The sequence below is a fragment of the Protopterus annectens genome, chromosome 2.part1 (genome assembly GCF_019279795.1).
Source record: "Protopterus annectens isolate FY-2018-M chromosome 2.part1, PAN1.0, whole genome shotgun sequence".
In the NCBI taxonomy this organism is placed as follows: Eukaryota; Metazoa; Chordata; order Ceratodontiformes; family Protopteridae; genus Protopterus; species Protopterus annectens.
The window spans coordinates 642,364,485-642,380,474 of NC_056729.1; the positions used below are offsets into that span (position 1 = coordinate 642,364,485).

Below are 15,990 nucleotides of genomic sequence, written 5' to 3' on the forward strand. Positions count from 1 at the left end.
ATACTTGAGACTACAGTATATACAAAACTAGTGTTTAGTAATTTATTTCTTTATTACAGTAGTGGTTATCCAGTGCATCAAAAGAGGGGTTAGTAAAAAGTCAGTCCATAAGGATTTTTCAAGCAACATCGAGACAGTTGGTGCGTAGACAAATTTAAGTAAATTAAACAACATGTTTTGTGAGAAAGATTACTTGGAGAGCATGGACTTTGAAAACTTCGAGAACATACTCGGAGGAATGGGAGATGTGGTCCCATAATACGTGTAGGGATAGAACACATGAAGAACGAGAATTTAGGGACAGCTGATAACATTAGTGGATTTTTTTAATTATATGGTTTTGCATTATTCTTCTAACATGGAAGATATTAAGAATTTTTTTTTGCAGAAAGTGGGACATTTTAGGAAGTTTAAACATTCCTCATGTGAGGTTTAGTAAACCACCAAGTTTTATATATAAGAAGAGGAGGAGTTTATAGAATATTTTGGGAAGGAGTGTAAAAAATATTAACATTACAACTAAAAATACATCGAGATGTGGATGCTGTAGTCAGTGTCCATGTATAGATATAGATGAAGGGAGTGAAATTTTAGAAATATTAAACAAATTGAGAAAGCCAGCTCGATTCAGTTGTAAGACAAACAAGATTGTTTATTTGACAAGTTGCTGTTCATGTACAGCTTTCTTATAGAGAAGACAAACATTTCTTGAATAAAAAGGATCTATCAACACAACTAAGGTATCTCTAGGAAGGATGATAAAAGTGCATTGGCAAGGCATTTGTTGCAGCATGAAAATTTTAGTTTTTAATTTTAGAAAAAAGTAAACTACGTGATCTACGGGGAGGGGGGGGTGACTGGAAAAATAAACTGCTGCATAAAGAAATGATATGGAAGCTAAGAGCAGGATGCAGCAAGTCCAGCAGGTCTTAATGATACCATTTCCAATTCCAGTGAATTAAAAAGATTTGCACTCAATGTTTTAAGTTTATTAGAACACAGTGATAACACTTAGAGTTTATTGTTCATGATTATGAACATTGTGTTTGGTAGAAATGAATGAGGGAGGAATTTAATAAAGCCTACATGGACCTATTTTCCGTGTAGGTATTTGGCACACTGCTTACATGAACATAAGGTTTGCAATTCAGGAAACAGAGCTGAGGGGCGTGCATGAGCGCACCAAAATGGAAGTGTCCGTGACATGCAAATCACCTCATAAGCAGGTGGATTGCATGCAATTGAGGGTGGTAGAGCAATCCAGCAACCAGTTGAGCAGTCCCTGCTGACCCCGTGTTGGTGTCCGAAATCTACACGGAAAAATTCTGTGTACAGGATGTTAAACAGAGAACAGGGGTTGTAAAAGTGCAGTAAGAAGGACAGTAATAGCATAGCAGACACAGATATGTGCAGTACTACCCACTGTGCCCAAAACCCAATGGAAAATAATTTAAAACAATTTTATTTTAATAATCCGATCATGGTCGCGTGGCACGCTACCATACGCAAACATGCTGTTAAGAAAAAAAAAATTTAAAAAGTGTAAAAATGAAAATTAATACTATGTCACAGTAATGCATTATATGACCCCCTACATGGAGTACATACAATGGTAGACTGCTGTGGTTGCTACAGAGGTAGGGCCTGGAACTGTGTTAGTTCCCAGATTGTATGCACGGAATTATATGCAAATGAGCTGGGGTTACTGAATAGCACAAATGGATATCCATGTCTGCAAATCCCATTCTTGTAGGCAGAGAGCCATGTTGGTGTCCACGTAAGAGAGAGAGCTGACATCAAAAGGGGGTATGTCCATATCCTTTTAGGCTCATTGGAGCACACTGGCACCGCTGTGCTCAGCAGAGGCGGCTGTACAGTGTCTGCTAAGCTTTGGGTTTGAGCGTGTTTGAGTGGCACGCCACCATACTGAGTGTGACATTTTATGGGGGCATGTACAATGACTGCTGAATATTGTTTACTTTCACAGCATGTCACACTGCTGAGCAAGGAAGGCTGTAAAAAAAAAAAAAAACAAAAAGCAAAAAAAAAAGAAAAATTGGCTGAGAAAGGCAATGATAACTTAACGTCCCTCTCACCAGGCTGAACAAGGAGAGGGTCATGGTGAGCAGCCTGTCGGGCGCTAGGATCCGCCACATAACACAAGCACTCAGGTCACTCCAAGGCAAGTACAAATATGACTCTGTCATTGTCCATGCTGGTGTGAATGACCTGAGACGTACCTCCCTGGACTACATGAAAAGAGACATAAAGGAGCTCTCTGAGCATGTAGCCCAGGCCGGTATGACCGTGACCTTGAGTAGCATCTTACCCTCACCAAGAATGATGCCAAAATACGAAGACAAGATGATCAGTTTCAACAATTGGCTTAAGTACTGGTGTCATTCAAAGGGGATCCAGTGCCTGTCAGCTTGGGATGATATGCTCGACAAGCCACGATGCTTCGCTAGGGATGGCTTGCAGCTGTCACCCCTGGGCTTTCGGATATTGGCAAAGGCTCTTGCTACCCCCATAGTGCCTTTTTTAGGCAAGGCTCAAAAGTCAAACCCACCTCCATAGGTATCACAAGGGATAAGAAACTAAGAGTAATGCTACTCAACGCCAGAAGTCTAAACCTCAAGATGCACGCACTCGAAACTCTCCTTAGCATGGAGAACATCGATACCTGTGCAGTAACAGAAACCTGGTTTAGGGCTCCCGAGAGCACCCCAGCACTACCAGGTTATACCTCATACCATGCTTTTCGGCCCCAAAACTTGGAACGAACCACAAAAAGAGGGGGAGTATCGATATTCATCAAAGATACAAGAGGGGGAGTATCGATATTCATCAAAGATACTCACACCTCCAGGTTGGTGGCAAAGCACGAAGCATCAGAGACTATAAATGTGCAACTGACAGTGGGTAAAACTGCCTTCCAGTTTATAGCCTGCTACGGACCACCCTCCCAAACCCAGGAACTCCACTCGGCCTTCCTGAGAACACTGGAAAATATGAAGGTGTCTCCAAACACCATTATATTGGGCGACTTCAACTACCCAAACATAGACTGGGAGCATTACTCTAGCTCCCACACCCTAGCCCAAAGGTTCCTAGAATTTATAAACTCAAATGCTATGGAACAACTTGTTACCACTCCCACAAGAGGGGAAAACATACTGGACCTGATAATCACCAACATGGGGACTCTATGCTCCAGACCAGAAGTGTATCCCTCACTGGTAAGATCAGACCATAAACTAATCTCACTGGATATTCACATCCCGACCCCACCCCCTGCCCAGAAAACCACAGTGAAAAACTTCTCTAAAGCAAATTTCACGCTCCTCAAAACCGAGGTGGAATCCTTCAAAGCCCCCGGGCCTGTGGAAAATACGGCCCAGACCGCAGAATCCTTTATAAACGCATTCTATGAACACCTTCAGGAATGCATGGATCATGCGGTCCCAAATAAAACCAAGACCCAATCCTCCAAAGGCAGACGTCCTGTCTGGTGGACCCCAGCCATAAACAAACTATACAATAGAAGGAGGAAACTACTAAATGATAGAGCAAAATCCCAAAAAGGGAAGGCATCACTGATCAGTATTAGCAAAAAACTACGGGCACTTATAAAATTGTCTAAGGCCAGCTTCGAGAGAAAAATTGCACAGGACACTAAGGATAATCACAAGGCTTTCTTTAGTTATGTTAGGAACCTGGGTGGTAATTCCCAGATATGCTCAGAATTAGTCCAAAATGACAAAAAATACACTGAACCCACAGACATTGCCAACATCCTAGCTGACAGGTTCAGTGCAAACTTCCCACCAAAAGGGAAAATATCTATCCCAGCAGAGTGCTGCCCCCCTGACATCTCAGATGCTCAGGTAAGAGCTGCCCTCTCCAAAGCAAAAAACACAGCATCAATGGGACCAGACGGTGTCCCAGGCTGCTTCCTACATGAACTCCCAAGAAGAGCTAAACCCAAACATAAAACTACTGTTCAGTCTCTGCCTTACTACAGGATATGTGCCCAAAGAGTGGCGTACAGCAACAGTGGTCCCTCTCCATAAAGGTGATGCCTCAACGGATCCTGGAAACTATCGCCCCATAAGCCTGACTAGCTTGGTCTGCAAAGCTATGGAAAGGATCATCATGGACCTCATAAATAAAGATATTGGGGACCTACAGACACTGGATCCTACCCAGTTCGGCTTTGTTAAGGGCAGATCCTGCCTCTTAAACTTGGTTGATCACTTTGAAACAGTCACCAAGGCCATTGACGAGGGGAAGGTGGTCCACACAGCCTACCTGGACCTCGCAAAAGCCTTTGATACAATACCCCACTCGGGCATTATAGATAAGCTCACCAGCTTAAATATAAACCCCTATGTCACTAGATGGATTGCAAACTGGCTCAAGGACAGAACCCAAATGGTTAGAATTGCTGGAGCCATGTCAGACTCCAAACCAGTTACAAGTGGTGTCCCACAAGGCTCAGTCCTGGGACCTCTCTTGTTCGGTATCTATTTCTCGGAGGTACAGGCCAACACGGAAGGACTGTGGCTGACCAAGTTCGCAAACTGGGCGCCATAATAGACTCTCCAGCCGACACAAGCATCCTCCAAAAGGGCCTCATAGAAACAGACAACTGGTGCCAGAGCCATGGCCTCAAGCTAAATGACAAAAAGTGTATAGTCATCCCCTTTGGCAAAACAAAAGTGCCCACAAATTACCACATAGGTGGTAATCCATTAAGTACAGAAGAAGTAATTAGGGACCTGGGGACCCAAGTTGATAGCAATCTCTCATTTGACAACCACGTGGCCAAAGTGGTTAGAAAAACATTTTATATAGCCCACCTAATCATGAAGGGATTCACATCTAGATCAGGGGAGGTCATCGTGCCTCTTTACTCATCCCTCATCAGGCCCATAATTGAGTACAATGCCCCTTTTGGGATGTACCTTACCAGACACCTGCAGCAACTGGAAAGACCCCAAAAGTACCTCACCAAGAGGATCAAAGGGCTCAAACTGATGCCATATGCTGCCCGGTTAAAGAAACTCCAGCTCTACTCAGTGGCATACCGCCTGTTCAGAGGCGATCTGTGCCTGACATATAAAGCCATGTCCAACCCGGAATTAATGGACATACTGCACCTCAGAAAATCCAAATCCCATTGAGCTACGCGCTCGAGAGACTTGAACCTCAGCACTGAAATAAATAGGACATGCTGGAGGGACAGATTCATAACCCAGAGGCTCCCTTCACTCTGGAATAAAATCCCAGTCCAGGTTAGGCAGAGTCCCTCATTAATCTTGATGAGTGGATTGGAGATTGTAGGTTTACCCCGGGTATCACTTCTGTCTCACTGTTAGACAGAGGCACAGTATACTAACCTCGAAAAAGGGCATAGCAAAATAAATTTAAAATGGGTGGCGAAAGCCAAACATATTCTGGCTAGGCTTATAAATGCCCTAGGGCAGATGGCCTAGTATGAACCTATGAATCACTGATGACCCCTGTTCCACTTAAACTAGGGCCATTAACAATCCTTAATGATGTACTTGGCAGGTGGAATGCATCATAAGTAGCCAATCACAAAGGCTGCACCTACAACAGAGCTTTGTAAAGGTTGCAGAAACCCTACAATCTGATTTCACCCTGACACTGCCCCAGTGGAGTACAGACTTGGGACTTTAAACTGAAGAAATGCTAGGGGCTGCTCTAGGTCTGCTACATATGTATGTGCTCGATGCTGAGGTCATTGCTGCTACTTCTGTTGCTGACCATAGGCCTAGACTGAGAAGGAGTAGACTGTTCAGGCCCAGGGTAACCTTCCAGGGACTATGCGTAGCTGTTAAGATACTAGCTATACGTGTACATTACAAACACCAACTATGGACATGATGGGGGTGTTTTGGGCATGAGCATCCAGGGTACTCCTCCACTTTTTTTAATACCGTGCTACCACATGCCAGTGAGCATATTTATTTTCCCCTCACCCTTGAGTCGAGGGCCAGCAGTATGCAACACTTCTACCGTGTAGCACACTACCCTGAGGTACCGGTGCCATAGATTGCACTCATGTACACATCAGTGCACCACCTGGTGAGGAGGGTAGAATCTACATCAACCGCAAGGGGTACCAGTCCATCAACTGCCAGATCATGTGCAGTGCCCATGGCGTTATCGTGAATGTGTATGCTGGCAGCCATGGCAGTTATCACGACTCCCATATCTGGCATGCATCACAGCTAGGGGGATATCCTACACGGCAATTTACTGGGGGGATGCTTGGCTATACATTAGAACTGTGAATGATGACACCCATCAGAAATGTGCACACACCCACCAAAGAACACCATAATGAGGCACAAGCACAAACTAGGAACATCATAGAGCAAGTGTTTGGGCTGCTGAAGTCACAGTTTTGGTGCCTTTATATATCTGGTAGAGCCCTGCAGTACTCTCCAGCCATATGTCACACCTGTTCATAATATGTGCCATGCTACATAATATGATCTTGTGGAAAGAGCTGCAGCAGGATCAGCAAAGGGAAGGGATGCACAGTCCCCCACCATTGCCTAGGTCACTACAGCCACAGCCACGGGAGACTCTGAGGAGGAAAACCCCAGAGGTTCTCCCTGTAGGCAGATGTAGGCGGCCCAGTTTTCCCTGTCCTTGGACAAGAGACCACGCATAGCGCATGCACTGACAGCCTAGGGCCCGATACCTTACTCCGACTCGCATACATATTAGTAAAAAAAATGCCAACCAGCTCACACGACCTGTACCTCACCATGTACTGGTTGTGGATTGGATGCATCAGACAGCATCAGCCCCAAGCTACAGGTCTATCAACTTCTACAATTGCAAGGTAAGTCGCACAGCTAATCACCAATTGTAAGGGGTAGTAGAATGTGGTAGCATATGTATGGATCAGCCGCATGTATGCAAGAGAATATAGTGGGCTGCTGGGCTACTTGCAGTGATCTTAACAGCCACTTGGGACAACAGGTACTCTGTCCAATAGTATGTGCCCCATAATATTCACTAGGCCACATGGCTGAAAACCCCATTATGTTAATCAAGGGAGATGCCAAACAGTGGGGTCACAGAACAGTTGCACGACTGTGTATGCCAGCAGAGCATGGATTGGTCATCATCAATCCCCAACTCATCATTGTACCCATATAATTGCTGTAGCAGAATATTTACAATGATATGTCAGCAGACCACACAATTTCAGGACTGTGACATAGAACCTGGCCACACGTTTTATGTCTCATGTAACACAGGGGTGACAATGTATGTCTGTATGCTGTTTGTGTGATCAATGACACATCCCTGTCTGGCAGCCTGTGTGACTCAGTAGGCTAGGGACAATAGCATGAGTGATGGTAGTGTTGGTTTGAATCTGGCAGCAACCACATCTTTTGCATTTGAGGTAGTCATATGGTGGTATTCCCACAGACTGTCATAACCCCCTCAATCTGTTACCACAGGAAAGCTGGACAAAGCCAGAGTGAATGGGGGGACAAAGGGCCAAACCTACAGACAGACAGACATTATACATGCTCCTTGCAACCTAGAAGGTGGCTAGTATAACCGCAGGTTGCAACAGGACAGATTAGCTGCAGGATGTAAAGGTCATCACTTAAATGTTTCAGTAGTTACAACAATTCAGTGACTGCATTTTGCAATATGTTAATGGAAAACCACAGATGTATGAGGAACAGAGCAGACATATGGGGTGAAATGCTGGACATTCTGCAAGAACTTGTACAAGGGGAGGTATGCAGACTGTCACCCTGTGTGTGGTGTTTGTACCCCAGTCACATCATATCTCTCAACCTCTTAGAGTAAGAAATCTGGCCAAAGCCATGAATAAAAGTGGGACAAATGCCCACAAATAGGGACAAGTTTTAAATATTGCTCTTACAAATGCAGAATGTTGGTAGAGTAACATGTTTTTGCATTAGCATGAATCTCCTGATGTGTATAGAGTCTGAAACTCAAATGTCTGTCATTACGTATTAACTGAATTCATTATGAATTAACTGCAGTCTTCAGTGATTTGCCACGAATTTGCCAGAAAACCACAATGTTATGTAAAACGGACCAAAAACATGAGGCAAACTTCTGGACATTCTGTGAAACTCTGCACAGTTGAGAGGTATGAGTCACATATTAAGATCAGCAAACAGCCGGGGAATGCCTTGGGCAGTGTCAGGGAAGTGCTGTTCTGTGGTAATAGGTGCAGCAACCAGTGGCCTGCAGCACATATAATCCCGGACTGGAGTACAGGTAGCTCTGGCCTGGAGTCACCTTGTAAGTACGGATAGTCACAGTGGGCATGTTCTTACACTTGGCTAACTTGAGCCCAAGTGTGTTGCCTCTTCCGCCCAAAGACCTGCTGTGTGGAAATATATCTGTACATACATTCAGCTACATATACATATCTGTCTTTCCCTATCCCTCTCACGCTTGATTAGTGTATTTCAGTATGTGAGACACACACGATATATATATATATATATATATATATATATATATATATATATAATATTATATACATTATAATATATATATATATATATATATATATATATATATATATATATAATATACATTATATGTATATAATATATATGTTATATATATATACACACACACACACACATATATATATATATATATATATATATATATATATATAATTTTTATATATATGTATGTATATATTTATATGTATATATAAATATACACACACACACACACATATATATATATATATATATATATATATATATATATAATTTTTATATGTATGTATATATTTATATGTATATATAAATGTACACATACACACACACACACAATATGATAAGGTAGAGATAGATATATATAAAGTACAATGATAGACACTCTCCACGTCTTTCTACATAACACATTTATATAACCTTCACACAACAGTTAAGGAGACTTTCTTGTTATACACATTTATATAGATATGTGTGTTGGATTGTATGAATGTCTCCACATACCCTGCAGTGCCGAGGTTCTCTGCACTTGCACATCACAACAGTTGGCCGATGGAACCAGACCAAGGCTGCAACAGTGTATAATCCAGTCACCCACAGTCTCCTGTGCCTGCGGACTGTCACCCTGTAGACAGACACAGGTAAGCAAGTGGTGTAATGTACAGTGGTTGCAGTGCATGCCTTGGACAGGGCCATGTTGTTGTCCCTGGCCACGTGTCCACCTGTCAAGCTACAAACAGCCACATATGGCCATTCTGGTAACTGTACACACATAGCAGAGATATTACCAGATATCCCACTCCTAGGACACTAGATACAATAACAGTACCAAGCAGTATCTCTCTGCAGGCCGCACATGATGTCTAACACTAGGCCGCTTTGTGTACTCCGCAAGTACTGTGCCTGCATCCACATATACAACAGACAACCTGTGGCATGTGCGATAAGTACTGTGAGCTGTGGTGTGTAATACTAGCTAGGTAGGGGTTCTCTGTGTGAGTGTTTTAGTATATCCCCTTGCAGCACTACAGACATGCCCATGTGGTCTATCTCCGTGCAATGGTATGCATCTTATGGCCCTGTGACTGGCTGCTGGCCTATAAATTGCCCTCCTCTACAAGGCCTGTTGATGTTATCCACATTAAGAGCACTGGCTGACAGTCTTAGTATCGGATAAACTCTATGGTACATGCAATAAGTACTGCGAGCTGTAGTATGTAATGGTAGGTAGGAGTTCTAATCTCACATCATCCAACGTGTGTGTGTTAGACGGGCACGGTTAATGCAGTGTGCTATAGTTGACAGTGGTCCGAGTTTGACCCTTAGTAGAGTGTGTGTGTGTGTGTGTGTGTGTGTGTGTGTGTGTGTGTGTGTGTGTGTGTGTGTGTGTGTGTAATATATCCCCTTGCAGCATTTCAGCCATGCCCATCTGGCATATCTTTGTGCAATATGCATTTTAAGGCCCTGTGACTAGTATTGGCCTCTACATTGGCCTCCTTTACAAGGCCTGCTGATGTCATACACCTTAAGTGTGCTGGCTCACAGTCTAATATTAGATATACTCAGTGGCGCATGTGATAAGTACTGCAAGCTGTATGTAGGGGTTCTAATCGCACATCATCCAACTGTGTGCGTGTGTGTGTGTGTGTATATGTATAAATGTCCCCTTATAGCACTACTGACATGCCCATATGGGCTATCTCCATGCAATGGCTATACATTTTATGGGCATGTGACTAGCTGCTTGCCCTCCTCCACATAAGCATAACTGATGTCTGCCGTGTTCTAGATTTGTATGTTCAGAAAACCCGGGTGACTCGTATCTAGGGTAGCAGACCTTGTCGCAAAGTCTGAATGCTTGTTTATGCTGACTGCCCCCATTGTCTCTGATGCACTGTTATACACACATACACCTAGAGAGTCATGCCTGTATACTGCCTTACCTTGCTGACATATTTCTGCTGTGCCGCCATGTCATCCTGTGCTGCTGTATTGCCACCATGCATCCATTGTTTAACTCCTCAGACACCTGGAACAGACACATATACAGATCTGTGACACACCTGTCATTCTGTAACTCTACTGCCATTCTAACATAATGCAACAAAGATACACAAAATTTGATATGTAGTTATGACACATGCTAGCATACAATACTTGTAATGGCTCACAACAAGTGCCATGGCAAAACAGTATTGTACTACACAAGTACTTGTAAAGTAATGTAGTCAGCTTGTGCATCAAACACATATATTTGCACGTCCCTGCATTGATGTCCTGGATGGCAGGGATGTGGCACAGGTATCATCACATGCACAGTGTGTGGTGTGGGGGGTGCTAGAGGCCTAGGCTATCGCAAACAGGTGACTGCATATGTGTGAGTCAGGAAGGGGTGCCGGTTTGATGGGCCATGGAGAGCCATGTGTGTCTGTTGGTGACCTGCATGTGACAGTGGTTGTGTGTGCATGCACACAGTCAAGCCCAGTGCTAGCACTACATGTGTGTATATGCAAAAAATATGCTGAGAATAAAAATAGAATGGTACAATAACTAGAAACTACTAAAAAACAAAAAGTACCGAAGCAAACACAGCTCTCACCTCTTAATCAGACTGATGTTCATAGTCTTTCACTGTTGCAGTCATTACACTTGGGTTATCCTGCTGGCAGGCTTCTCGCAGTCGGCCTGAATTCCAAAGTCTAGGTCTGGCGTCAGATGCTGTCCCCTCTTCCCTGATGTCAGTGCGCCAGGGGTATAAAAGATGCAGCCGACGCCGTTTTCTTCAGTCTTTCTTGCCGCGTGGTGCCCGAAGCAAAAGCAGTTCGCAAGTGCCCGTCGGCCGACTCCTGAGATTTTTGAATTTGAATTTCAGATCCGAAGTCTTCAATAAAGCTAAGTACCCCGTTGGGGAAACTTTTTCTTGCTCCAGACCGATATCAGTAAAAGTTAACAGTTGTATTTCTTGTGGGAAGCAAATACCTCATAAGGATTTTCATTCTTATTGTATTCCTTGCCTAGGCCCTGACCACGACATTGTTAGTTGTCAGTTTTGTGCTAGATTCAACCAACGCACTATTAAACGTTGGTTCGATTTTGCTTTACATTATTTTGGCTGAAGGTTTAACTATATAATGCCGTCGGAACAACCGACGACCAGAGTTCATAAAAAGCGCAAAGACAAAGAAAAGGACAGGCATCCGAGGTCCAAAACCGATGACAAAGCCTCTTCTAGGCCAGTCGCCGGTTTGCTGGTTCTCAGTGAGGTGCTTTCGCAGCCCCTGATGCCCGCTACCTCAGAGCCACAGGCCGCTGACGACTCCCACGTGGAGCCAGCTAGGCCTCTGGATACTCAAGGTATTAGACACTCGGAAACTATTCCCTCAGATGGGTCCGGAGCCGCTGAGCAGGCATTGGTTTCTGAGGGTGTTTTCAGACCTACACAGTTATATGTAAAGCCTACTTCAGCTTCCAAAGGAAGACTAAAGCAGTTCTAAAGACAAAGAAACAAGTACAGCATTCTCCTGGACAGACTTCCATGCCTAAAAAAACAGATGCTCAAAATGGCCGAAGACCTAATTACCTTGATCAGGGGTTCCCATCCCCCTCCTAACAAGAGCGCCTAGGCAAGAGACAGAATATGAATCTTCAGATCAGGTTTCTATTTCCTCTGACTCCTCTTCTGAATAGGAATACTCTCTTCCTCCTTATGAGGATTCTGATGCTGACGAATATATCCCTTTAGCCTCTCCACCTGAGGATTATTCTTTTGGGGAAACCCTGCATACCATGAGGGAGCACTTCCACTGGGAGAGCCAAGACTACTCAGAATCTAAGAAAAGGCTTAGAGATTTTATTTTCTTACCTCAACACAGGCCTCTGGCTATTCCTCCTGTGGTAGACATTGTAGATGATGTATTTTCAGAGTCCAGCCTTTCTCCTGACTCTTTACCCCCTGCCCCTGTTAAACCAGACAGATACTACAGGGTTCCAGATTCACATAAATTTCTTTATAAAAACCCTGCTGCTGACCCAGAAACTATTTCTCAGGGTCCCAAAGGGGTCAAGGCTTCTACTGCAAAAAACCCTATCCCCTCTGATAAGGATTCAAGGGCGCTAGACAGATGGGGAAAACAGGTTTACACTTCTGCTACTTTGGCTGTGAGGGCTTTAAATTGTCAATTTCATATGCTTAAATATCAGCAATACTTATTGTCACTGCTAAAACAGAAAATGTCAAATTCTGATTGTGCAGAAAATAAGGAAATGCAGGATTTATTGCATGCATCTGAATAAGTGGGAAAGCTTACATTGCAATGTGGTTTTGATTCTTTGGAGGCCTCTTGCAGGGCTGCAGTTACAGGTTATGTCATTAGGAGGCATGCTTGGTTAAAGGAACAGAATCTGCCTGATCATGTTAACGCAAAATTATTAGATGCTCCATTACAGCATGATACTTTATTTGGTGTTAAAGCAGAGGAGGTATTGAAGAAAATGGAGGATAGAGGATAAAGCAAAATCTATGCAAACAGTAAAGGATTTCTTACAGGTACAGCCACCCAGATTTATCAGTAACTGGCCTACAAAGAATTGGTCCTTTCCAGACAGGCCACAAAGAAGCAGATACAGACGCCCCAGAGGCAGATCCCAGCCCCAGGGCTCATACAGGCCTAAACAGTGGGACGCTTCTACCTCCAAAATCGGAGAAGACAAATCACAGCCATACAGGAAACAGTCCCAATGACTTTCCTCTGTCAGCACCAAGCACTTATCTTTTGGCAGCAGCACATTTTTCTCAAAATTGGCACATGATCACCCAGGACAAATGGGTCTTGAATATAGTGTCCCAGGGCTACAGGTTCCACTTTCACAACCTGCCAAGGGCAAAAGGTATGCCAGACCTGCCACACAATCAATGGGCAGAGGCACAAAAACAAGTTTCATCCCTCATGGGCATGAGGGCCATTCAGCAAATACCACAGCAAGAGCAGGGACAAGGATTTTACTCAAGACTTTTCTTGGTACCCAGAAAGGACAAAGCCTGGAGACCAATACTGGATCTGTCTATTCTAAATACATTTCTGGACATCCCAAAATTCAGAATGTTGACTCTGCAGCAGCTTCTGCCCATGCTGGGCAAGAAGGTTTGGCTTGTAACTTTGGACCTAAAAGAGGCATACCTGCATATCCCAATCAGACAATCTTGCAGAAGATACCTCAGATTCATAGCTGGCTCAATGCACTACCAATTCTCTGCACTGCCCTTTGGCTTATCTACTGCACCCAGGGTCTTCACAAAATGCCTGGCACCAGTAATTGCATTTTGCAGACAAAGAGGAATTAAAATATATCCTTACTTGGACGATTGCCTTATTCGAACAGAGAACAAGGACATTCTACTAAAGCATCTGGTGTTTGTAAAAAGACTATTAATTTGCCTAGGGTACACAGTAAATGAAAAGAAATCAAAACTAGTACCCTCTCAAGAGATAATATTCCTGGGTGCAAGCTTAAATACAACTGCCCAGATGGCTTTTCTCACGCCAGACAAACAAAGGCAACTGACTTCTTACTTCCAAATGTTGGCAACAAAGACACAGTTATCTGCAAGAAAAATTCTGCCGGCTTTGGGCTTCATGGCATCTTGCATTCTGCTAATTCCATATGCCAGACTGCATATGAGGAAACTACAATGGTATCGAAAAAGTGTTGGGACTCAACATTGTCACAGTCTGGAAACATTAATTACCCTCATTCCTTGCCTGCAACAGGAGTTTCGATGGTGGGCACAGGCCTGTCACCACAGCAAGGGACAGTCATTCACCCTACCCATAGCCAGGCAGTCAATAACAACAGATGCATCAGATTATGCCTGGGGGGCCCACATGGCAGGAAAATGTATTCCGGGCACATGGCCCATAAGCCAAATGCATCTTCATATCAATCAAAAAGAGATGCTAGCTGTTCAACATGCCCTGACAGCTTTCAAGGATATACTTCCTCCAGGACAACTACTGATAAGGACGGACAATACTACAGTCATGTGGTACATAAACAAGCAGGGAGGCCCACATTCCTACCCCCTCTGCCGACAAGCCATGACTTTGTGGGACACAGCATTGACTTATCAAGTTCACCTGCATGCACAATTCCTGCCAGGAAAGAAAAATACTCTGGCAGACAAACTAAGCAGAAACCTCACGGATCCCCATGAGTAGAAACTGGATCCACAAGTCTTCAGCATGATAACAAAGAAATGGGGATGCTCAGACATAGATCTATTTGCCTCCCCTCACAATTGCCAACTACAGAGATTCTGCACAAGGACTTATCACGAGCGAGCATGGAAAGTGGATGCTCTTATCATTCAGCTGGAAAACCCTAACAGTATATGCCTTTCCTCCTGTGCCTCTCGTCCCCAAGGTACTCCTAAAGGTCAGACAAGAGAAGCCAAAAATTATTCTGATTGCTCCAGACTGGCCCCGCCAGCACTGGTACCCAGTCCTAAAGAGCTTGTCTCTGGAACCAGCCTGAAAATTGCCTCTAATTCCCCACTTACTGACCCAACGACACAATCAGACCCTGCACAGCCAACTCAGAACCCTAAATCTGGCAGCATGGCGGATAATGTAGCCGTTCAGAACACACCTCTCTGTAAAGCAGTGATGGATGTTATTTTGGAGGCCGGGAGGCCCAGTACCGGAAAATCTTCAGCAGAAAAATGGAAAAGATTCTGTGCTTGGAACCAGGCACAAGGAATTGATATGTTTGTACCAAATATCCCTCAGATTTTACAATATCTAACCGAGATACTGGACAATGGCCTATCCTTTTCATCTATTAAAATCCATGCCTCTGCCATTTCAGCTCATTACAATACGGAACCACCTATTTTTTCACATCCGTTGCTAAGGCAGTACCTCAGAGGGGGCCAAAAACATAAGACCCCCAAGGAGAGCACCAATACCTGCATGGGACCTCAATTATGTCTTGGAAAAACTCACACTGCCGCCTTTTGAGCCAGTCAATACAGCTGAAATAAAGTTCTTATCTTGAAAAACAGTTCTGCTCCTAGCAATAACCTCTGCAAGACGAGTCTCAGAGTTACAGGCACTCATGGCTGTGGAACCTTTTATTTTCTATCCAGATAGGGTTTCTCTGAGGACGAACCCGACTGCCTAAAGTAGTGTCCAGTGTGGCCCTTAACCAAACCATTCATTTGCCTACTTTTTATCCAAACCCACAGAATAAGGGTGAGAGACTCCTGCATTCTTTGGACATACACAGACAGCTACGCTTCTACTTGGCCAGAACTAAAGCTTTCAGAAAGACTGAGCAACTCTTAGTGGCATATGCTGCAGGATCACAAGGAAAGGCTATCTCAAAGCAGACTATTTCAAAATGGTTAGGCCACTGCATTCGTTTCTGCTATTCACAACATGGC

General features: G+C 43.9%; 1 protein-coding gene across 2 annotated transcripts in view; it reads left to right on the forward strand.

The window, feature by feature from the left end:
• Positions 1 to 15,990, forward strand: part of FDFT1 (farnesyl-diphosphate farnesyltransferase 1) — a 387,885-nt gene that overhangs the window by 271,852 nt on the left and 100,043 nt on the right. The window lies entirely within an intron of this gene.